The 23,803-nt window shown below is 46.1% G+C and overlaps 6 non-coding genes across 6 annotated transcripts; 2 read left to right on the top strand and 4 right to left on the bottom strand.

The window, feature by feature from the left end:
• The first annotated feature begins 12,408 nt into the window (after positions 1 to 12,408).
• Positions 12,409 to 12,480, top strand: trnae-uuc (transfer RNA glutamic acid (anticodon UUC)). Its single transcript has one exon. It is a non-coding gene; the product is annotated as a tRNA-Glu (tRNA).
• A 1,145-nt stretch (positions 12,481 to 13,625) lies between these two features.
• Positions 13,626 to 13,697, bottom strand: trnad-guc (transfer RNA aspartic acid (anticodon GUC)). The gene has a single exon. It is a non-coding gene; the product is annotated as a tRNA-Asp (tRNA).
• A 3,792-nt stretch (positions 13,698 to 17,489) lies between these two features.
• Positions 17,490 to 17,631, bottom strand: LOC138228219 (U4 spliceosomal RNA). The gene has a single exon (XR_011185305.1). It is a non-coding gene; the product is annotated as a U4 spliceosomal RNA (small nuclear RNA).
• Positions 17,632 to 18,938: 1,307 nt separating this feature from the next.
• Positions 18,939 to 19,083, bottom strand: LOC138228264 (U4 spliceosomal RNA). The gene has a single exon (XR_011185350.1). It is a non-coding gene; the product is annotated as a U4 spliceosomal RNA (small nuclear RNA).
• Positions 19,084 to 19,313: 230 nt separating this feature from the next.
• On the bottom strand, positions 19,314 to 19,430 carry LOC138228337 (U5 spliceosomal RNA). The gene has a single exon (XR_011185416.1). It is a non-coding gene; the product is annotated as a U5 spliceosomal RNA (small nuclear RNA).
• Positions 19,431 to 23,506: 4,076 nt separating this feature from the next.
• Positions 23,507 to 23,588, top strand: trnas-gcu (transfer RNA serine (anticodon GCU)). Its single transcript has one exon. It is a non-coding gene; the product is annotated as a tRNA-Ser (tRNA).
• The last annotated feature ends 215 nt before the right edge of the window (positions 23,589 to 23,803 follow it).

The raw sequence follows: 23,803 nt of genomic DNA, 5'->3' as shown, positions 1-23,803 counted from the left end.
GTTGTAAAATTTCTCTTTGGTCAGTTCCTGCAAAACATCTTATTAAGAACAAACAAACCATAATAATAATGTGCATCTAGGGGAATCACTCCCAAGGGTAACCCCCCTTAAAACTATATTGTTCTACCCATCAGGTTCTGCCACTAGATAAGAGAACCTTTCCCATGAAATCATTTTTTGACCTTCATGATCCCTTCAGGGCGTACAATTAGCACAGAAGCAGCAGCTTTAGTCCACATGTTTTTCAAGCAGGTTATTAACAGTATGATCATAACGAATAATACCAGACACACAAATATGTATTGAACCAGAGACCCTTTCCAGGTTCCTAGCACAGACTGTAGCCATGCACCAATGCCCCAATTATCTGGATTATAATTATGATATATATTTTTCTTCATCATAGATGTGCTTTGCTAAGTCATTCATTTGCTAATAATTGTCTAGAATACAAGTACTGTTTAGTCTTTGCTCACCTAAACAGCTGTCTATCACCCTAATAGAGAATGGCCTAAAACTGTGATTATAGCGAGGAGCATACAGTTATTTCCATTTTAATATATCTGAGTTACACTCAGACTAAAAGAAGGGCTATTTACCCATGCCAATAAACCTAAATAATCACCTCTATCAAAGGGGATTACTCCCATGAGCATCTTCTATAGCAATACAATCCCAACATGAGCTCTGATTATTATTTGTGGCTGACTGATAAAGTATTGATTCCATATCCCCATTTTATCAAAGTAAAACTCATTACACTTAACAGGTACACTGTCGCCCCCCCTCAGGAAGCTCAACAAACACAGAAACAGTTACAATATAATAATTAATGTTCACTCAGTCTCTGGTGCAGTGGTTCGGTGTCGGCGCAATGCGTAGATCCAGCGATCTCGTCCTGTCACTCAGATGGCAGAGTCGGTAGTCAGTTGCACTTGATATGGTCCTTCCCAGCAGGGTTGCAACATCTGGCAGGGTATATCTTCCTCACCATACCCACTCGCCAGGTATCAGGTCGTGTCTTCCCTCTACTGGAGGTCTCCAAGTGTCCAGCACCTGTTCACCAGCCCCATGCACCACTTCAATTAACAACCTACAATATTACAATAGAGAATTAGCAAATTTAACAATCCATTAGCCAAATTCATCCCTCCAGGAAGTTTTGTTGATTGGCTTGTGATGATATCAAACAGGCTCTATTACACAGTTCTGTTTGATCCAGCCCGCATTCCATGGCGTTCCTTCATTCTGATGTCTAGTCGATCTTTTAGAGTTCTGTTCCTTCATTCCACTGTTCCAGCAGACTGAGGGTGATCTCAGTCCATCTCACCCCGAATAATCCAGCCACAGCCTGTCCCTTGATCATAATACAAGCGGTAGGTCAGTGCCCACTGAGGGCTTATCTCCATCATCAAGTGTTTGGTAGACACAGAGGCAGTGACAGCAACCCACTGGGAAAACAGATGATAAGAGCCAAGGTTTCCCTTTACAATTGTAAATTGTAAACATTTGCTACTGCGTGAAAGGTTTCTCAGGAGCAGGCCTTTTGAGCTGTAGCACCTGCACCTGAACTGTAGTTGAGTTCCTTTGATAAGCATCACATTGAGATACCACATAAGTGGGTACTGCTTCAAACACGGTCCCCACCCAGGTGTCCGACAGAGTGCATTTGTCGAGCTATAAAGGGCATTAGGCTGTGAGGGCATGCAGAGCGTCCAGTGTGCTGGCAGCACCACACTCTTTTCTAACCATGTCCTTTTCTCTGCTTTAGAGGCCTCAGCCTGAATATCCTGTAGCTGTCCCCTTTTCACCAACAGAGGTCTCACAGGGGTCTCAGACTCCTGTTCTACGAGTACTGCTCACCTGACAGCTACATCTGCAAAGTTGTTCCCTCGAGTTACTGGAAACATTTCTTTATTATGTGATTTACACTTTACCACAGCTACTTCAGTCAGCAGCTGCAAAGCTTCTAACAGTTCAGAGACAAACCCAGCATTCTTAACTGGAGTCCCTGCCATGTTGGGGAAATCCCTATTCCTTCACTGCCATCCAAACTTGTGGCATACACCAAATGTATATATACAGTCTATATAAATTGCTACAATTTTCCATTTAGCATATTTACAAGTTTCAATTAAATCTTTTCATTCGGTCTGCTAGTTCTACACCAGATTATTCACAGTTTATACAGCCAGGCAGGTAGCCTGCACAACACATAAACACGGCCCCTTGGCCACCGGGCCACCCACCAGACGATGCCTATCTCCATGCTCCTGCACCAGCACAACAGCTCACGACCCATTTCTTTCACTTACATACAGATTACATACAGATGATCCGTCTGAGGGAATCCAGTCCAGAGCCAGTGCCTGCAAGAAAGCTTGTTTCAAAACATCAAAAACGGTTTCTGCTGCAGGGGTCAAGGCAATTTTGTCTTTAGACTGCACTACCCCCCTTAAACCAGTACGTCACTAGACAAGCTCGTTCTGAGAAGGCATTCACCCTGGCTTTATCATGTAGTTGGTTTTATACTCCTTTTTTTCCTCTCAAGATCCAATACTTGGAGTAGTCCGGCCTTATGGATTCCCTCATTAGGTAAAACAATCACAATATCACATAACTCTATTGAGTTAGTTTACATAAATGCTATTTCATGCAGTTATTCCTTATAAAATGCTGCAGTCTGGGCCTAAAATAGGTCTGGGGTGTCCCCCACCCACATCAGTAGTTGAAACTGTACATCTTTACCCAAGCAGACTGTGACAGCTTATATTTGCTTTAAACACAACCCTTACACTCCTTCTCCTGTAGCCTCCTGTTATCCGTTAGAAAACGTTATATCACATCTTTATGCTGTTTTAGTCTAAAAACAGGACAGCTGTGCTCCTGTGCCCCACAGTTACTGCACACTGTAAGATTATTTCACTTTTATTTAAATCCTGAGATAAATTTAGGAAGGCTACAGAGGGGCTTACTAGATTAAAACTGTTAGTTCACACACGGCTCTCGTTTCAGCTTCTGACAAGTTCTTTAATTGTGAAATCAAGCCTCTTTCTTACAATTTCTCCAAAAAACACATTTTTTTTTTTTAGTAACTGCACACCAGCTTATTAGTAGTTCTGTCTTTGAGGTTTTATATCTCGGTATAACATTAAAGTCGCACAATAATTTCGACAAACTGGCGGCTCCCTTTTCTCCTCCTTGGGAGTCTTTTTACCACCCATTTGCAGCGCTCGCAGTTCTGCATGCATGCTTCGCGAGTTATTAAATCACATCTGTCTCTGTTCGTAATATCAGGAAAGCATAGTTGCACATTCTTGGCAACATCAGGTTTTAACCAACTCAAGTAAATTTGTTTTATTACTGTGGAAGTATCTTCATTCACTTCCTTTTCATCGGCTAACCCCGAGTATACTATCCATAAAGCTATAAACCTTTCTGTAAAATCTGAAAACATCCTCACTTCCTTCTGCTGACATGCTGTTAATTTTCTCTAATCAGTTTTCGGTGGGTAATGCTCTTTCAAAAATCTCCACACTAATTCCCACCCTTCTCCCAGATTCTCTCTTAAGGCGTTCTATTTCTTCTTTTGCTTTCTCTTTTTCTACATATACAACTTCGTTTCGTTCAGCCATTGCTTTTAGCTTTTCCATCAGGGATTTTTGCGTCTCATCTATGATATTCTGTTGAATTCTCAAATATTCCTCTAAATATTTTTATCCAAAGGTTCATACACTTTTCTACATTCCTGTTCAGCCTAAATTCCGTCTGACAGTCAATATTTCTTTTAAGTTTCACTTTGGATTAATCAAACTTTTTTTTCCTTCACACCAAACCATTTTCACGTCTCCCACGCGCCCCGCGGAATCCCCCAGTCGAGACAAACTGACGAACTATCACAATTCGGGAACACGGACCAGGTTCCAAATCCTGGCTTTAAACACACAGTTGAATCGAGTTACCATTTTCGGCTCTTCCTCGAGTACAGTTCTAGTTGCTACCTTCAGCCGTACTGCAGTCGTGTACCAGGATGCAACACCTGGATTTTTTCGCACGGGCAGGGCGAGATGCTATTCCTTCAGCAATCCCTCCTTTTCTACCCCACCTTCACAAAACAGGCATCTAAAACACATACACCATTAACTCATTTTTCTGTTGTACTCGCTTCAGCTTCAGGAAAACCCTGAACCCACCACAGCAACATGGAGAGGACAAGGGACTTTTTAGAAAAGAGGAGTCCTTACCTCTTTTTAGAAGCGGCCGCCTAACTTTTCCTCCCCATGTCCGTGTGGTTTAATTTAGATGGATACTTCTTCATCATTTGGGTCACGTATCCGCCAATCTGCCTCCTCCTTTTTAGAGGATGTTGAAAACCTTTAGGAACAATATGATCTAGCAACAAGGTTATGTCACTGTAATTAGGCTTAAGACAATCAAGAACAAGGCGCTTGCCTTTCTTCTAAATTCTTTACGATCATCAGGCAATTAAGGAAAAGACTTAACTAATGCAAATAATTCACTAGGAGACCAATGTCAATGTACTGTACATATGGTGGAGTTCTTTCTGGACCTGAAAAAGTGCACATTGGTATTTCACAAACAAGTGGCTCCGGACCGCTTTCTAATTTCGGTGGAGACTTTTTCTTTTTAGTACGCATGGCCATGACTTTAGCTGCAGTTTGCTGTTCTTTAGTTTCAAGACTAGTCTTTTTTTAAGCTTCCCATTATTTCTGTGATTCCTCTTTCCATTAAATAAGTTTTCCAATTCATTTTCTTTCATTTCTTCTCCTTCTCTTCTAAGTTTCCCCTTCTTCAGGAAACTTCTTTTTCCTAATTCAACTTTCCTCTGTCCATTCTGATTCACTTACAAAGATCCTTCATAGTTATGGGCCCCTAATTATCATATATAAATTATGTGCAAGTTCCCTTACACCTATTACCCTAGCTTTACAGTTCATGAACATAATTTTTTTCCCTAACCCAGGCTATAATTGTTTCTCCGAATTTGTCGTACATGTACTTTTGCTGGACTGCTCGGTCCCATTTTCGTCTCTGAATTTTAATTTCCCATTTTTACCGATCGGTGCCTTACTTAGAACCTTATCACATTAACTACTCCGCAGAGCAAAAACCACACGTCTGTGTTAAGATAAGTTCTTTATATGAGTCCCAGACTCATCAAACCCGCGTGAGAACACCCCTGTGGCTCGCTTCTCAAACTATTAATTTTTAAGGATCACTTACTGACGTCAGACAGCTGCCAATTCTCCAGACGCGTCTCTGGAAGGATAAACAGTTTATCCTCCGAGGTTCGTCCAATTTGCTAAAATTGTCCGGGTCCGGATGGAGTTTCAGCAGCCGTTCGCGTTCAGGTTTGTGATCCCGGACGAGCCCCCAAATTGTCATGGAAATTTAACTATCAAGGAAGCCACAAGAGAGAGTTCTCACCTGAGTAAGGTCTTTATTTCAATATTGCAATATTGGGAGCCCTGCTGCCACTTCGCAAAGTGCATCAGAGACTCAATTTGTTACAAGCAGTACAGGGTTTTTATAAGACGTTGCGCTGTAAAAAAGTTCAGCACTTGGTCCCTTCTAAAACTTCCCCTTTCTCTAAGAGAAAACAGATTACATCATAGAGCGAGAGAAGAAAACTAGATTTGTTATTCAAAGCTTATCAGTTACTTTCAGCTAATTCTAATGACCCAGACAGCATATATTATTTTGGTACATTGTCTTCTAAACTAACCTAAACAGTGTACTTTGTTGACGAACTGTTTTCTAAAATTCTGCACGTACTGTAGCATAGCAGTTATATCCTTGAAATATTATCTAAAAGCACCAATATATTTTTTTTAAAGCTCTCTACATTTTTAAGAATCAATTAACTCATTAGATTTCCACTACACTCACATATCCTCATGCTCAACTTTGGCTCAACCACACAAACTATGAAGATAATCATCTGCTTTTGCTCCAAGATTTATGTTACTAGGCTCTCTCCTGGGGATCCTCGTGTTCAAACATTGCCCTTATTGTGGATGATCCATGACAGAATTCAGGGAATTCAGAATTCTGATACCTCAGCTCAGATTCTGACTGGGCAGACTGTCATTGCCTGGTGTGAATGTGTGCATATCTGTTTTTGTGCATGTTCTGTGGCCTGTTGTACAGTACATCACAAATGAAAGGGAAATAGAAAACTAAAATAAGACTCAAGTGTTTTATCTTTCAACAGTGTTTCATTAGTATCTGTGCTAGATCCTGTCATCCACTGCTTACCACAACAGGCTCTAGCACGGGATAGCAGCTAATACATTTAACAATCTCACTGCACAATGTTGTATATTCAAGGGCTGATCTTCTGTACTTTTTCTTTCACTTTTCATTTCCTAGAAACTCAGTCCTGCCAGGAATAATCTGAGAACAAAATCAATCTGAGTGAAAATCGAAGCAGAGGAAGATTGTTTTACAGAGTCAACAAGGTCTAATTCAAGGTCATCAGCACTAACAACATTCTCTCTGGAGACAGGCGATAAGAAAATTGAAAGTGTGTATTGTTACACAACAGCAGAGACTATGAGTTATGCTATCATGAGAGTGGTGATGGATTTTTTTCATTGCTTAGTTTTGCAGGTTCTGTACATTTGAACATTCAAATTGACTAAAGTAAAGGAGTTTTCCCTTTTTACCACATAATTCCCAAAGATCAACACTAATAGAAAGCCTAATTCCAGCCAAGATTCAATTACTGTCTCTCAGGCATCCCAGCAGTGGATTTCATGACTTCAGACAGCCATCTTTATCAGTGGAGAACTCAATGCTCTGAGGTTTACTGGCAGAGTCTCACACTGGGTAATATGTTGGTAAATAATGTCCTATGGAATTCTACTATTGATAAATTCTACTATGGAACTGCGATGTGTCCTGAAAAAATCTTCTATGATAGTGGTACAGTCCATCACACCCCACCTACAGCCTTTAAAAGAGAAAAAAAAAATTCTGATATTATGGTGGAAAAAGAGGGGATTCAGTGGCTGACGAGATTGCTAAACAATATTGCAAAGGAAGAGAGAATTCCAGAAGAATGGACAAAAAGCAGTATGGTTACCATCTACAAGGAGAAAGGAGACCCAATGGAGTGTAAAAACTATAGAGGAATAAAACTTCTGGAACATGGATTGAAAATCCTGGAAAAAATTCTGGACAAGAGACTCAGGAAGATAATCAGGATCCACAACTCACAATTTGGATTCTCAGTGGGGAAAAGCACAACAGATGCCATTTTTGTGATGAGACAGTTACAGGAGAAGACACTAGAGAAAGGGAAAAAGCTGTATGTGGCCTTTCTGGACTTGGAGAAGGCATATGACCGTGTGCCCAGAGAGGTGGTTTATTGGTGCTTGAGGAAGAAAGGAGTACCAGAAAGCATGGTGAAGTTAGTTCAAGCAACCTATAGAGATGCAACTACGAAGATGATAACACAACAGGGAGAGACAAAAGAGTTTGAAATCACAGTTGGAGTACACCAAGGATCAGCACTAAGTCCTTTCCTTTTCATAAACATTATTGACACACTGACAGAGGAGGTAAGAACAGAAGTGCCTTGGGAACTCATCTTTGCTGATGATGTGGCACTGATGGCAGACTCAGAAGTAGAACTACAGGAGAAAGTGTTCAAATGGCAGAGGAGTCTGGAAAAAGGTGGACTGAAAATGAATGCAGAAAAATCTGAAATAATGGTAATGGAGAGAAGAGGAGATACTATGACCAATAATGAGGAGACAAATGGAGGAAAACTGAAACAAGTTGATGACTTTAAATACCTTGGATCAAAACTGGTAAAGGGAGGAGAAACACTGGAGGCAGTAAAACAAAGAGTGAAAGCTGGATGGAACAAGTGGAGAGAGATAACTGGAATAATCTGTGACAGGAAAATTCCCAGAAAGTTAAAGTGCAAAATGTACAAGACTGTGATTAGACCTGTACTACTATATGGAGCTGAATGCTTGGCAGTTGGAAAGAGGGAAGAGAACTTGATGAGAAGAACTGAAATGAGGATGTTGAGATGGATTCTGCAGATTTCAATGAAGGATAAGATCAGAAATGAAGAAATCCGTAGACGATGTAGGGTGGTGAATGTGGTTGAGAAGATGCGAGAGGCGAGGTTACGGTGGTATGGACATATCATGAGGAGGGACGTTGAGGAAGTAACAAAGAGGGTAATGGAATTTGAGGTGGAAGGTAACAGAGGAAGAGGCAGGCCTAGAAAGAGATGGATAGATTGTGTGAGAAAAGATATGGAGGTATGTGAAGTGAGTAAAGAAGATGTGCTCGACAGAGACAAATGGAGAAGAGCAACCAAAGCAGCTGACCCCAGGACAGTCTGGGACTAAGGCTGTGAAAAAGAAGAAGAAGAAGAAGAAAAAGATGGTGGAAAAAGAGCCCTGGAATCTTTGTAGAAGGACAAAAGACGGAAAGAACGGGCAGTGTAACCATGGCGAAGAGAAGGGAAATATTGGAGAGAGCTTTTTTCATACACTTTTTATGACTGTTTTTGTGGCTGTTTTTCCAGCCCAAAAATGATCAACAAATATGGGCAGGCGTCCTGTGCCAAATCCAATCTACCTTTCTTCCAAGCATACAGGAATGTCAGTGAATTAAATATTGACATTTGAAAATACCCAAAAATATGCAATCACACATATGCAGTTTGAGCAAACATAAGACAATACCCAAGTACCACAAACTACCAGGCATCATTAGCAGTTCAGGTGGGGAGCTGTGTCAGCATGCGTAGGCTGCAAAGGAACAAGTAATAGGTCTATTCCATGCTTAAAAGAGAAGAAAGAAAACACAACATTTCAGCTGTGGAGCCCTCACACCTGAAGAAGGCTCCACGGCCGAAACGTTGTGTTTTCTTTCTTCTCTTTTCATCTAGTGTCATTAGCCAGTTCCTGTCAAAATAAAATAGAAATGGATAACATTCTAGAGAGAGTTTGAAATACCAAGGTACAATTTAAACCATATTTCTTCCACTACAACCACAATATTTTGGAGAGATCGCTGAGCCTAACTGTTCTGGCATGCCCGTTAGCCTCCGTCCTGCTTCAGCAATGAATGCAACGGGGCACATTCTGAGGGAGATGCGGTCAATCAGGTTGCAGGAAAACCACGCTATGCTTTTTTTTGAGATCCTGAAAAGGACAGAGGGGCCATGTATATGTGTGCAGCTGGATATGTAATTGCAGGTAGCGTAGCAAATTCTGCTGAAGCCCCACTGCCTGGTGTGGACGGTAGCTGTGCATGTTGCAGCAGAATTGTGCATGTGAGATCAAGGGGGCATGTCATGTGTTTGAGCACTTCACTCCCTTCCGGAAGCACGTGATTCCCTGAGTCCCAAAAATTTGTAAGTTCTTTGGATGACCTGTGGACCGATCTTTCACGATGAAGAATTCCTTAAGAAGAATAGATCTCGGCCCACCATCCCAATGCCTCCATCTCAAAACAGCAACCTCCCACTGCCCTTAGTCTGCAAGGCAGTCCTTTCAAGTGCGATGATGACGCCGGGACCTTCGTTGCCTATTGTACGAGGTGAACTTTTGTGCTCATCAATTCAACGCTCTTTCCATCAACTCATCTTGTCTTTTGACGCTTCGTGTTTTGTGCTCCTTTGACTATCGGCATATCGGGTGACTGCAAACACTGAAGTTCTTGCTTACGGAGTGTGGAACAGTGTTTTCAAGTGATCGCTGTTCTGTCATGTTGACGCCGAGTGAATCTTTCTTTGGCAACATGGGCAGGCTGACAGAAGCGCGAGCTAAAGTAATGGCAAATTTCTTGACTTATTTCTGAATGTGAATGTTCTTTAGAAAAGGGATGCGGCATTGCTTCTCCCCCGTGTAAAGGTCACGCATTCCAGACGTGGTTATGAGCGAACAGTTGCCGCAAGTGTTTGAAAAGAACAAGAGAGGAAGCAGCCCTGCCCCGTGTGAGAATCAAACTCAGGACCTTCAGACGATGAGACTGACGCGCTACCAACTACGCCTACGAGGCCAGCTGCAGTACACAGCCGGAAAGTTTGCCTCATATGGATTTCAGTCGCCCGTTCCCTAATCTTTAGACGCCCTCTGCTGGATGTTGCATTTGCCTTTTGATCTCACCGATACTTTTTTGGTCTGTTTCTGTTGCGAGTCCGTTTTTCAGATCTCACCTAGCACAAGTCTCTCTGGCTGAAGTGGCCTCTCTGCTTCAGCATCGTGCCCTCACTCAGCCATTAAAAACGTCACTCGGACTTCTGACATGCTGACATGAAATGTCAAGAGAGAGTGGCGGAGACGCTTAAGGCAGAGAGAAGATGAAGAGGGGGCGTGGCTGCGAAATGATTGACAGCTGCATGACGCTTTCCATACAAGGCGTGACCACAGGCTAAAGGACACCTTTCGGCACATCAAGCTCTAAGCACACACCTGGAGGACGTGGGAAATGATCCCGCTACCTCTCGCGTGCAAAGCAAGCGCTGTACCATGCAAGCTAACCCCCCTTGCTGGGGTTATGCCTCGGTGTCGCCTAGTGCCGCTTGTTCCCCTCTTACCAGTTGCAGTTCACTGCCCTTCGTCTGCAAGGCAGTCGTGTAATTGCAGCTTTCTTGACTTATTGATGAAGGTCTGACTGGACGAGCGAATGATGCCTCTCCCCCGTCCTCAAGCTCGTTGACAGAATAAAATGGCAAGTGCCGCCGTGGCTCATTGGTTTAGGGATATGATTCTCGCTTAGGGTGTGGGAGGTCCTGGGTTCAACTCGCGGATGAGCCCTTGTGTGCTCTTTTTGTCCTCGTCCACAAGACTGGGAATTGATATCCACATCACCTTGCAGCATCTGCTTATGGCAAACGATGGAATGTGACTAATGACTGAACGAGCCTGGTGAATACTCATCACGTGGCACAATGAGAGCGTGCAGTCAGCTGTCCAAGGCAGCAACCTCATTGCTCGTTCAAAAGAACACGTAGTGAAAACTCATCACCACTATGTCGTAAATGAGCACCGCGATCGCTTGTTGTCATGCGTCCTTACTTGGGAAATGCAGAAGCAAAAACTGCCCTCTCTCAGCCACCGAAACGTGTGCGGCTCGCCTTGCACTCTCTGCGCCTCGCATATTTATGGAGCTGTCTGCTCTTCTTTCTGTTGAAGTACGCAAGTTACGGGGCGTACTGCACACTATGATGTGCTCAATGACAGCTTTCAAGATTTGAAAACTATGAGCTTGATGGCTCAAGTCGAACGAATGTGGTTGTTACGCAATTGATGATGAAACGCACGTATTCTAACGATTCGTGAGAGTATGTTCTAAAGGTCCCTGGCTCGATCCCGGGTTTCGGTTTTTTGTTTCATCGCGCCCTTTGTTCCTCTCTCCAGCGCCTCCTGCCTAAAGTGACGCTTCCCTTTTTCAGCCCGAAACGCAAGCGATACACCAGCAACAAACCCTACAGGTTTCCGTAGTGTAGTGGTTATCACGTTTGCCTAACATGCGAAAGGTCCCAGGTTCGAGACCGGGTGAAAACAGCCTCTTCTTGCACGCTCCTGCACTTCACAGAGGTCTTGAACCACCAGTCATTTGATCCCAATGTATTTCCGGTGCCTTCATGCACTCTTGTACCAAACGCACATTCCTTCTGTACCTGGAGCCAAACATTTGCAATTGGGCTATCCCGACAGACCAAGACGAGCTCTGTCGGCTCAAAAGCAGCGCAACACCTGCGAGAACAACAGAAAGATTAGTATCCAGCGGGGGCCTCTTAGTAAGCCCAAGATCTAATCAAGAATCGACTCCAGCAACAGGGCTGGGTGCATTGTTCCATATTCCGACCACTCTTGGTGTAAACAGGTCCCTCCTGGTCTCTGCTTGAAATGCACTTTCCTGCGTTTGCTTTGGTGTAACTGGCTTCCCCTGCATGGGCGAATGTGAAGAAGATCCTTAGTAAGTCATTGAAGAAACCCGAGAAGAGGTCGGAGTGGCCTCTGTCGTTCATCAACGATCCAGTCAGGCAGTACTCCTCTGTAAAGCGCCGTTCGTTCACATCAATTGGCTTTTTTTTGCCTTCATTCGTGCAAGTAGTAAAAGCAGACGCCCCTATTCTGCCGTGACCCGGATTCAAACCGGGGTTGTTGCGGCCACAACACAAAGTACTGACCACTATACGATCACGGCGAGTTACCGATACACACGTGGCAGGGCGGAAAAGGCTGTGCTCTCTTCGTGTGACATAATTCGGAAAAGTCCTGACGTTGCATTTCAACTGAGTCCCAGTATACATCGACCCTTCGACACTCTGAGTGACAACTCTCTTGCGTGTTTTCTCATATTTATGTAGTTTGCTTGCATGATGCCCGGAACAGAAGGGTTGTGCACTCCCATATGGTCTAGCGGCTAGGATTCCTGGTTTTCACCCAGGCGGCCCGGGTTCGACTCCCGGTATGGGAACGTGTCAATTTTGCCTCCTGCTTTCCAAAAGATCAGCACTGTGTACGAAGGAGCCGCATTAAAACTACTCAACGTGCAAAACGTGCGAGAAGAGGGGGCGCTTGTTTCCAGCCGAAACTTCTCGCGTGTGAGACGAGCTGACCATCGCTGCAGGAGGTGGGAGGGTTACTCTGGTAGACAGGGCTGACCTTCGGCAATAGGATTTATACTCTCCAAGATGATATTTGCACTTTCTGGAGAGGCGATTTTCTCCACTTCAGTAGCCCGATTTCGTCGATTGAGTGGAGAGGGCTGTAGAATGTGGCGCCGTCTTTCCTGCTCCGTCCATGACAGGCGTGCTGGTCTCTGGAGAGAGAGCATGGTCCATCAGCGCACCCCAATAAAGGCACTGGAAGCAGCTGAGTCGCATTGGCGAAGCTCAGCACTGGGCCGCTGGGCACATCTTACCACCGTTTCCGTAGTGTAGTGGTTATCATGTTTGCCTCACACGCGAAAGGTCCCCGGTTCGAAACCAGGCGGAAACAGACCAGACTTCTTCTGTCGCCACGCACAAGAGGGGATTGGGGATTCGCCTAGCGCTGTGATCGAACAGACCCACTCACCTCTTAGTGTGGCGGGATCTGCACAGTGCATGTCGCAGCGCATCCTGCTTTAACTTCACTGCGCGTCCTGATGTACCCCGGTCTCCCGCGTGACAGGTGGGGACAGGTGGCAGGTCCTATACTACCGAGGAAGACATCGCTCTCTCCGACCCCCGGCATCGTGTCCTGACCCACCGTGCTGGAAGCCGACTCGTGCTGTGATTCCTTTACGGAGCAGAAATGACAACTGAGGAGCCGAGAGATCATTTCAGCATTTCGCGTCTGAACGGAAAACACAAACGACCAACTCGGAATGACTTGCCTTTGACGCTTATCAAAGCGTTCTTTGTGCATCGAACAGACCCACTCACCTCTTAGTGTGGCGGGATCTGCACAGTGCATGTCGCAGCGCTCCCTGCTTTCACTTCAATGTGCTTCCTGATGTCGAGTCGTGTGCCGTGCGGAGGCTCTGAAAGCGAGAGCAATGAAAAGGCGCACGACGCTGTGTTAGAAAACAGAGAAGTGAAAGGCAGTCCTTTCTCTAAGGAGGTAAAAGAAAAGCTACTCCCCGTCGGGGAATCGAACCCCGGTCTCCCGCGTGACAGGCGGGGATACTTGCCACTATACTAACGAGGAAGACATCACACTCTCCGACCCCCGGCATCGTGTCCCGACCCACCGTGCTGGAAGCCGACGCGTGCTGTGATTCCTTTACGGAGCAGAAATGACAACCGAGGAGCCGAGAGATCATTTCAGCATTTCGCGTCTGAACGGAAAACACAAACGACCAACTCGGAATGACTTGCCTTTGACGCTTTTCAAAGCGTTCTTTGTGCACGATGACTGCGCCGCCTAGCAGATACAAATGGGTTGTACAACTTTGAACTAACAAATGGAAGAGGGCTAAGCCCCCTCTCTTTTAGCCCAGGTTCGATCTGTCTCCCAGACTCACCAGGCGCACGCACACACACACACCCGTGCCGTTGAAGTGCTCTGCTTCATTTCTAAGGGCAACTCAACATTCACTCCTACCCCGAGTGCAGAAAAGACAGCGTCTGCAGCAACAGCAGCTCAGGTCTCTGCCCATCTCCTCTTTTCTGCGGCTCCTGCGGAGTGGAGTCCTGCCTGGAGCTGTGTTTGCAGGCGGCAGCTCCCCGCGCCCTGTCTGTGCGTCGTGAAATTAATTAATAACGTTAATAAATTTATAAAGTAAATTTATAAAGTTATAAATTAGAAATTAATAACGATATAATTATATTCATGTACCGCAACACAAGAATAGTACACACTGTACATTGTCTGTCGATAATGTTTCTGTAGTGCTTTTTCAGCACTCAGCACGTGACTGTGCTGTTGGCGCTGTGGGTTAGGTTCCTGACTTCCATATCGCACGGTCTCTGATTGAATCCCATAGAACTATGACTTCATTTTTTAACAAACATTTCTTTGAAAAAATGAAACGTTTCCCTTGGTCAGAGATTAAATAAAACCTCACTTTTTTTGAGGTTTTACTGTGCAGAGTGAGGTTTTAGCTCACTTTTTTTGAGCAGAAGGTTTACTGTGACTTGAGAAGGGCCGGCATCCAATCACGGTGGTACACACACACGCTCTCACTCATATGAGCTACACGGCTACCAAGATGATCTCGGGTGCGCCGAGCTGGTACGGAACATATTGAACTGATCGACGGCGAATTGTCTCTTAGACAGGCTTTTCACCTCTAAGCTCCCTGACTGACAGTGATCAGCTAGGTAGTGAAACAGTCAGCTGCTTCTAAGCCATAAACAGCTGCATCTCGGCGCTTCCACGGAGAGATGATTTGAAAGCCGAACATCGCCCATTGGGAATACCTTACTATCACTAGTTTAAGAGACTCTTAAGATCTTGCAGAGGTGCCTGTCTAATAGCATGCGCTTTGCAAGCTATAGGTGTTTAGGCTGAGGCAGAATGCCTGTTAACAAAATGTTTTTCTAAAGGTGTGTCTAAGTGGCTGCAAAAGGACAACACTCCTGGGGCGCCGTGGCTCAGCTCCTGCACTTGATTATAATGCCGTTACGTGTCGAAGCAGTAATTTACGTCATCCTACCACTGCAACACAGGGAATAGAGAGAAATGAGCACACGCTACGAATCGTCTCAATCACTCCCTACAGTCGTAAGGCGCATTGAAGGGTGCACCCCCATCATTAATCGTTGCGCCTCTGTGAAAGGAAGGCTCTTGGGCAGTCTTTGAAACAGCTCGGATGAAACACTTGATTGCTTCCATGTGCATCTGGAGCCCACTTCTTATTTTCACTTCACGCCGCCCAAAGCATTTCTAAAACAGGAGATTCGCGTTTGGGAATGCGCCCTGCCCTACAAATAAAACAGGTCTACGGGTCTGAAACGTGCTCCACAGAAAACAGCTCTGTTGCGCTTTTGATCAAAGGGAGATTCACTGTTCATACTTTTTGATGACATAACACCCAAAGGGGCTTCTTTGGAGCTGGATTCCAACCAGCATCCTTAAGTTTCTTGGCGGTATCCTTTACAGTCCTCTGTTCGGTCGACAAGGGACAGAAGGGGGCAGCTTTCCTCACACATACAGTGCAATGTACTGTACTGTTCCCGTTCATTGAATTCGCAGTTCTGCATCAGACCTCTAACTCGTTACATTAGCTTGGATTTAAGCCACGAAGCAGGCTTCTACTGTATAAACTTCTAGAGGAATCACAAACTATTTGAGAGGCCACCATCCCAGGGGGACCTGACAAAGTCTATCCCTAAACACCTAGCGCAGTCTCTCGAGAGACTGTCAAAAATCGCTTTCTCCGTTTGCGTTGCAAGTAAGTGAAAATGCGGTCTCAACCCAGAGCCACTTGGCAGCAGCGGCATGTAAATACTGTTACTGTCACTGCTCGATACCGACGTTAGCCTACTATACCATGTTCAGCCACCGCTAGAAAATGTACGGCTCTAGTACCGGAGCAAAGAACGGGAGGGCCAACACTGAACGGGCACACGTGTCAGACATGGAGAGCAACAAGGATGGGATTTGACCCCATGTGTGCAGAGCACAATGGATTAACAGTCCATCGCCTTAACCACTCGGCCACCTCATCAACAAAACTGGGCTGTCCTGACATGGGTTGGCGCACTCCAGTTGATCTTTTTCTTTTTTTTTCCCTCATACTCGAGGGTCATTTTCCTGTTCCACATGCGATTTCAACATTTTCCTTGGGAGATGTCAAGCCAGCAAGCCACTGCTGTGGTTCAGTGGCCAGTGTGGAGTTCAGTGGCCCTGTTGTACACAGAAAGCACTTTGAGCTCCTTGGACATGAAAAGTTCCAGATAAAAGCCATTTGTCATCCTTTCTCTTGGTGTCGATGTTGCTAATTCAGTGTACGGGCTTTCTCGTGCAGTTTCATGGTTCTTGTAACCCAAATCCTACACTAGCGTGAAGTGACCCCCCATTTCACAGCATTTTTCAGCTGATTTAAATTGTACCTAAAGGAGAAGCATTATTGAAGACCATCAATTACCAAGAGCTTTTGTCAAAAGTTTTGGTGGTAATTTTTAATGACCACAGAGCGCTGTGACCTCGGTTTTACATCTCACCAAAGAGACAGCGCCCTTTTACAACACAGCGTCTCCGTCACTATGCTGGGGCATTGGGACGCGCACAGACCTCAGGGTGAGCGCCCCCCCACCGGCACCATTAACACCGCTTCCAGCTGGAAACTTTGTCTTTCCCTGTAGCTCACCCTCATCCGGGTACTGACCTGGCTAACACCTGCTTTGCTTCAGTGGGTTTTCAGTTGCGAGTTGCAAGGGGATGCAAGTGATGGAGCCGCTCGCTGCAAAAGCTACTGCATTGGCCGGGAATCGAACCCAAGCCTCCCACGTGGCAGGCGAGAATTCTACCACTAAATCACCAATGCTCAGTGCCTGGACCTTCAAAAAAGACGCTTTTTTGGTGCTCTGTGCAAAACGCGTCGACATCTGCTTCCAGCTGCAAAATGCCATTTGCAGACGCTGAAGAATTTATTTCCAAGGCAGCGGGTACAAGCGATTTGGCGTTTTAAAACAACCAGGAACAGCAAAGAGGTGCGCTTCTTTGCTTGCGCCAGAATACAACGACAGGAGGTGCGAGTTGCAAGGGGATGCAAGTGATGGAGCCGCTCGCTGCAAAAGCCACTGCTTTGGCTGGGAATCGAACCAGAGCCTCCCGCGTGGGAAGCGAGAATTCTACCACTGAACCAACAATGCTCAGTACCCCTGCCTTGAAAAAAGACGCTTTTTTGGTGCTCTGTTAAAAAAGCGTCGACATTACCTCTTTCAAAAGGCTTCACTTTCCTAGTAACATTCCAAGGCTCATTGAACCCGGGCTGTTTCCTCTAGCGGTATAGTATTGCAGTTAGACAGCACGATGCCTGCAAGACTATGTCACGCTCTGACGAGACTGTCAAAAATTGCTTTCGCCGATTGTATTGCAAACCGGCGGAAGCGGGGTATTGGGAAAAGTTTTCAACTAGCAATAATCGCGCCTCGGCTAAACCTCACAGGCTACGATACTGCCAATGCGCAAAGCTGACGGTTGCCAGGCAACCGCGGGGATCCTATGGAAATCGTTATCAATCGTCTCATGGCATGTTTTGCTGTAACGCTTCATATTTGTCGTCTTCTTCTTCTAGCTTGAGGTTTTAAAGAATTTCATGACAGACAAGGGCTCCGTCGGGAACAAAGGGCGTTGTGAGAAAACCGTTGCTTATTTTCAGCAGCAGAAATACAACCCTTTAAATACAAGATGACAGAACAATGACGAAGGGCATGCCGGGAGGAACTCATGCACTACAGAGGAAAGGGGGCGGGCACGTACAGTTCACATTCAAGCCACAAGTACTCTTCTCGGATGTTGCACAAACAAATCCAAACGTCCTGAAAGCATTGCAGCATGTTTGTGTCCCACTTCCCGTGGCTGCAGGACGACTGACACGAAGGGACAAACACAATCTGTGGCGTTTAGCGTGACATAGTCTTGCAGGCATCGTGCTGTCTCACTGCAATACTATACCGCTGGAGGAAACAGCCCGGGTTCGATGAGTCTTGGAATGTGACTAGGAAAGTGAAGCCTTTTGAAAGAGGTAAAGCACTGCACAACGGAATTGAGGGAGAATCTTACAGGGGATTCTGAGCGGTGTCTGCATACACGCAGTCCGATACGGGTGCTGAAAGCTTGAGCTACTCTCAATGTCATGCTGCCTTTCCTCGGAGTAAATCTTTTACATTGAAAGAATGCTTCTCGCAGGTTCAAAAAGGGACCCTTGTTAATTGGAGAAATCAATGATTTCGAATGAATTCTGTATGCGTTAAAAGACAGCTATACACAGAAAACATGCAGGACACTGCTCATGATGTTTCCCGAGCCGAAACACAGTGCGTTTTTCAAAGCCATCTGACAAAGCCCGCCCACTGAAAACTGCAGCAGATCGTGTAAAGACGTTCAACTTTGTAACTACTGCACGCACAGGAAGCAGAATAAATTCCTCTTTTCAAACTGTCAAAGGTTTGCTTTGTGAACGCAGCAGGACATCGCACAATCTCTTTTGAACGGGGACAAACAATTTCTTATGGGGCGCAGTAAGTACAGACGTTTAAAGAGCTCCACTCATGCCGACGATGCAGCATGAAGAAGCGCAACCTAACGTTTGACAGACAAAAGCCGGGCGCCGCTACGAGCAATATGAAATCAAACTGACAGCACACGGCGTTTCGCGCTGACTCAAAAGTGATCTCGACAGACGCTGTTCTCTGCATAACGCTGAAAGAGCTAAAGAGCGTTTCTGTTGAGACGTAACAAGCTTGTTTCTTTCTACCATGATGTTACCATGACAAAATCTGTCTTTAAACACCTTGCTCAAAAATTGCTTTCGCCGATTGTATTGGAAACCGGCGGAAGCGGGGTATTGGGAAAAGTTTTCAACTAGCAATAATCGCGCCTCGGCTAAACCTCACAGGCTACGATACTGCCACTGCGCAAAGCTGACGGTAGCCAGGCAACCGCGGGGATCCTATGGAAATCGTTATCAATCGTCTCATGGCATGTCGTTGCTGTAACGCTTCATATTTGCGGCCGGACACTTCCCGCCCCCCAAAGAAAAGAGCGCCAATCAGACAGGCGGAGACCGAGGACTCGCAGAGCAGAAGGCCACAGTCGCCGTAATAAGAGCGATTGTGAGCGGTTTTGTTTTCTCTCTTTGACCAGCCCAGCTGCGCCCCACCCAAAGGCAGGGAAGCACAAAAATTGTATGGAACTCATTCATGCTCCTCTCCATGGAAATCTTTAGTAAAAGGCAAAAGATTTGTACGAGATGAAGAGAAACCAGAGTGCGTGGCTGGACAGCTGCAGGAGCCCAGGCCGCCTTCAAGTCCTCTCCCCTGCCGGTCGTGGTTGGCAATGCACCTGGCCTTACAAACGAGCCAGTGGGGCCCGTTTAGCTCCGGGCTCATCGCCTGCGGCTCTCGGCTTACCTGGCAGGGGAGATACCTTGATCAGCCTGTAGTTGGAGTAGTTGGATTGTTTTCTTGTTTTGTGGAAGCAGTGTTTGTTTTGCAGTTTGAGATGGCAACCTTTGGATCCCGCAAGAATGCTGTACGTTTTGAGCTTTTGGATGACCTCTTCATGGATCGTATGCAGTTCAGCAGAAAAGTGTTACAGAAGGAACTTGGCTTTGAACCTCGGCACTTGTTTTTCATCTTCGCTCTCCCAGGTCAGAAAGCATTTGAGGTTGTTTTTGCTACCTATTCTCTGTTTGAACAATGTGTGGATGTGTTTGAGGCAAAAAGAGGGAAAGTTCCTGCCCTTGAGAAGATCAACTTGCAGCCTCTGACACAGAGAGAGAGGTTGTTATGTTCTCGGAAATGGCAAAGACGGAGGACATTCACACCTGGCTTAAGCAGTACTGCACCGTCCACCATGGAACTGAGGTTAGAGATGTTGACGGTATAAAAACAGGAACAAGGAAATTCGAGGTTCGCTTGCTACCGGACAATGTAAATGGAGGCTTAAGGCACCTGCCCTCTACAATCCGGCTGGGCGCCTGCAATGGCTATGTTTTTTATGTGGGACAACCAAAGGTGTGTCGGCGCTGTGGTGCTGTGGGACACCTGGCATCGTCCTGCACTGTGAAATGCTGCAAGACCTGTGGCAAACAGGGACATTAAGCCTCTGACTGTTCAATGCTGCCAAAGTGCAATTTATGTGGCTCGGAAGGACACGTTTTTAAGAACTGCCCTCACGCCTACGCCTATAAACTCAAAATGAGAAAGGATGAGGCAGTGCTTGTTTCAGCCAAACCGGCCTGAAAAAGCCAAAGCAAACAACAAGTCAAACAAAGAACCCTTGTTGGACAAAGAGTCTCAGCCTCCAGCCAGGATCAGTCCTGCTGTGGCTCCGGGGCCGGTGGAAGAGAAATCCACTACGCCCCCACAACCGCAGACTGCACCAGACAAGCACGAGGGTTTGAAAACCCCAGAGAACAGCGAGGACCCCTCCCCCACTCCTGCTCCTCAGAACGAGGGCCAGTGTGGGGCCCCCCGGTGGAGCGGGTCCAGCGAGGATACCCAGGATTCAGCGGAGCTGCTTTTCTCAGACTCTGCAAGTGCTACAGATGCCCTCCTCTCCTCCATCCAGTCCATCACGGAGGATCTGCAACAGCTGGTGGGTGAGGGGGAAGAGGAGACTGGTGCATCGGCTGCACCCCTTTCCCCTCGGTGCTCCCAGGAGCTGGACTTGAGGAAAAGGAAAAATGACTCTGTTTTCTCCCCGAGCGAGGAGGAAGGAGAGCATGGCGATGGGGACAGCTGGAACCCCTCCACCCCTCCTTCTACCCCCTTCCTTGAAATGGACTCCGTGAACGCTTTTACTGCTGCCACCCTGATGAAGGCTCATTCAGAGGATGGCTGGCAGGAAATTGGTAAGAAGAAAAAGAAAAAGAAGAAGGTAACAGTTGAGACCGAAGAGAAATGTGTTTTGTAAAGACTGGTTCCACTTTCTTATGTAATATGGCTCTAAACATAATTTCTCTTAACACCAGAGGTATCAATGACAGAGTTAAATGCCAGTGTGTCTTTGATTACCTCCAGCAGAGAGAGGGAGATGTGTTGATGTTGCAGGAGTGTGCTTTAGCCTATCAAGAGAGGTATAAAAGCTTTGAAGATAGGTGGGATAAAGGGCCTTCTGTTTGGTCAGGGGACAATAACAACAGAGCCTCTGGCGTGGCCATTCTTTTCAAAGGATGGGCTTTCAAATTGAAAAGTATTCAGAGGGTCATAGATGGCAGGTTGCTGTGTGTGGATGTGGAATGGGGGACCGTTAACCTGCGGCTAATCAATGTGTATTGTCCTACTGACGTGGGAGGAAGGGTGGAGCTACTCAAGGCACTCTCTCCCCTATTGTTAAGTAGCACAGATGTGATAGTGGGAGGGGATTTTAATTGTATCTTAGAGCACACAGACAGGCAGTCTAGCTCTCCGATAAAATTGGATTCCAGCTCACTGGCCCTGCAAAACTTAGTTCAAGACTTTAAACTCTCAGACACATATAGATGTATATATCCCACAACAGCAGGATATACATGGTCAGGGAGGAATAGCAGCTCCAGAATTGACTATTGCTTTGTCTCAGAGAGAGTGAAAGTTGTTGGGGTCACTCTTCAGCCTGTCTTCTTCTCAGATCATCAGGCTTTAGGGTGTAGAGTGGAACTCCAGGGCGGGACTGTCTTTGGCCCAGGCCTCTGGAAACTCAACACAAAGCTGCTAGAGAACGAGGGGGTAGTATCCCGCTACAAGGAGAAACTATCACAGTGGCTGTCCTTGCAGTGTCTGTACGGGTCAGTAGGAGAGTGGTGGGAGGAGGTGAAGATGAGGACAAAGGCCTTTTTCATGGCTGAGGGAAGGAAGGCTGCTGCCAGACGGAGAGGAGTGCTAGCCAGGAAACAGAGGCAGCTGCAGCGTCTCTACACGATGCTGCACAGTGGCTTCGATGTGCTCGAGGATATCACCCTTTTAAAAAAGGACATCCGGAGCATAGCCAAGAAAGTAGTCGAGGAGTGCTGTTAAGAAGCAGAGTGCAGTTCTTGGAAGAAAATAAGAAGTGTACTCGCTTCTTTTTCAGGAAAGTGGTAGGCTCCAAGTCTGTCATGGAAAGTGTAGTTGATGAGGAGGGACGAGAGAGAACAGAGCTGAGTGCTATCCTCTCCTGCACCGAGGCCTTCTACTCAAGACTGTACAGCTCTACAGAGGTAAAGGATGAAGAAATTCATTTTTTTACCTCAAAGCTAGAAAACGTTTTGAGTGAAGAAGATAGGGAAGTACTTAAGAGGGATTTGACAGTAGAAGAGCTGAGACAGGCTATGGAGAGCTTACAGAAGGGGAAAACTCCGGGTGCTGACGGGCTCCCTAAAGAATTTTATTGCACCTTTTGGGATCTGCTTCAGGATCCGCTACTGCTCCTATTCGAGGAAAGCTATAAGACAGAATTGCTGCCTGACTCCTTAAGAGAAGGCACTATCTCTCTCTTGTTTAAGAAAGGAGCAAAGAATGACATAAAGAACTGGAGACCCCTCAGCCTGTTAGGCGTGGACACTAAGATCCTGTCCAAAGCCCTTTTCCTGCGCCTACAAAATGTAGTGGCCTCACTGGTAGGGAAAGAACAGACTTGTGGGATAGTAGGACGCCTGATGAGCGACAACCTGGCCTTGTTGAGGGATGTCTGTCTGTACTCAGAGGATCGCTCCCTCCCTCTGTGCGTTTTAGGTGTAGACCTAGAAAAGGCCTTTGACCGCCTAAACCGGCAGTACTTAACATCGGTACTTGAGCACATGAATTTTGGCCCCATCATGAGAAAGTGGATTAACCTGCTGTACACAGGTAGCAACAGCAGAGTAATGGTTAATGGCAATAGATCACACCCCTTTGAAGTCTGTTCAGTAGTGAGGCAGGGCTGCCCATTATCCCCTTTGTTATTCGTTTTGGCTACGGAGCCCTTAGCCTGTGCCTTGCGCCAGGATCAGGCCATTAATGGGATACCAGTGCCTGGAAGTGGGGGAGGAGAGGTAAAGACATCTCTATACATGGATGACGTCACCCTGCTCCTCTCTGACAGTACCTCAATTAGCAGAGCTCTGCAGTGTTGTGAGCGTTTCTCTTTGGCTTCCTCTGCAAAAATTAACAAATCTAAGAATGAGATTTTTTATCAGAACTGGAGGGAGCCAAAAGAAGGACATGATCTCATGCTGCAAGAGAAGAGAATTAAGGTCCTGGAGAATTAATTGCTGGCTTGGCATCTCCCAAGGAAAATGTTGAAATCGCACGTGGAACAGGAAAATGACCCTCGAGTACGAGGGAAAAAAAAGAAAAAGATCATCTGGAGCGCGCCAACCCATGTCCGGACAGCCCAGATCCCTCGACGAGGTGGCCGAGTGGTTAAGGCGATGGACTGCTAATCCGTTGTGCTCTGCACGCATGGGTTCGAATCCCATCCTCGTCGCGCTCCATGTCTGACACGTGTGCCCGTTCGGCGTTGGCCCTCCTGTCATTTGCTCCGGTTCTAGAGCCGTGCATTTTCTAGCGGTGGCTGAACATGGTATAGTAGGCTAACGTCGGTATCGAGCAGTAACAGTAACGGTATTTACGTGCCGCTGCTGCCAAGTGGCTCTGGGTTGAGACCGCGTTTTCACTTACTTGCAACGCAAACGGAGAAAG

Source organism: Lepisosteus oculatus, unplaced genomic scaffold (assembly GCF_040954835.1).
Source record: "Lepisosteus oculatus isolate fLepOcu1 unplaced genomic scaffold, fLepOcu1.hap2 HAP2_SCAFFOLD_40, whole genome shotgun sequence".
NCBI classification, from domain to species: domain Eukaryota; kingdom Metazoa; phylum Chordata; class Actinopteri; order Semionotiformes; family Lepisosteidae; genus Lepisosteus; species Lepisosteus oculatus.
This window is presented reverse-complemented; position numbering and strand designations above follow the sequence as displayed.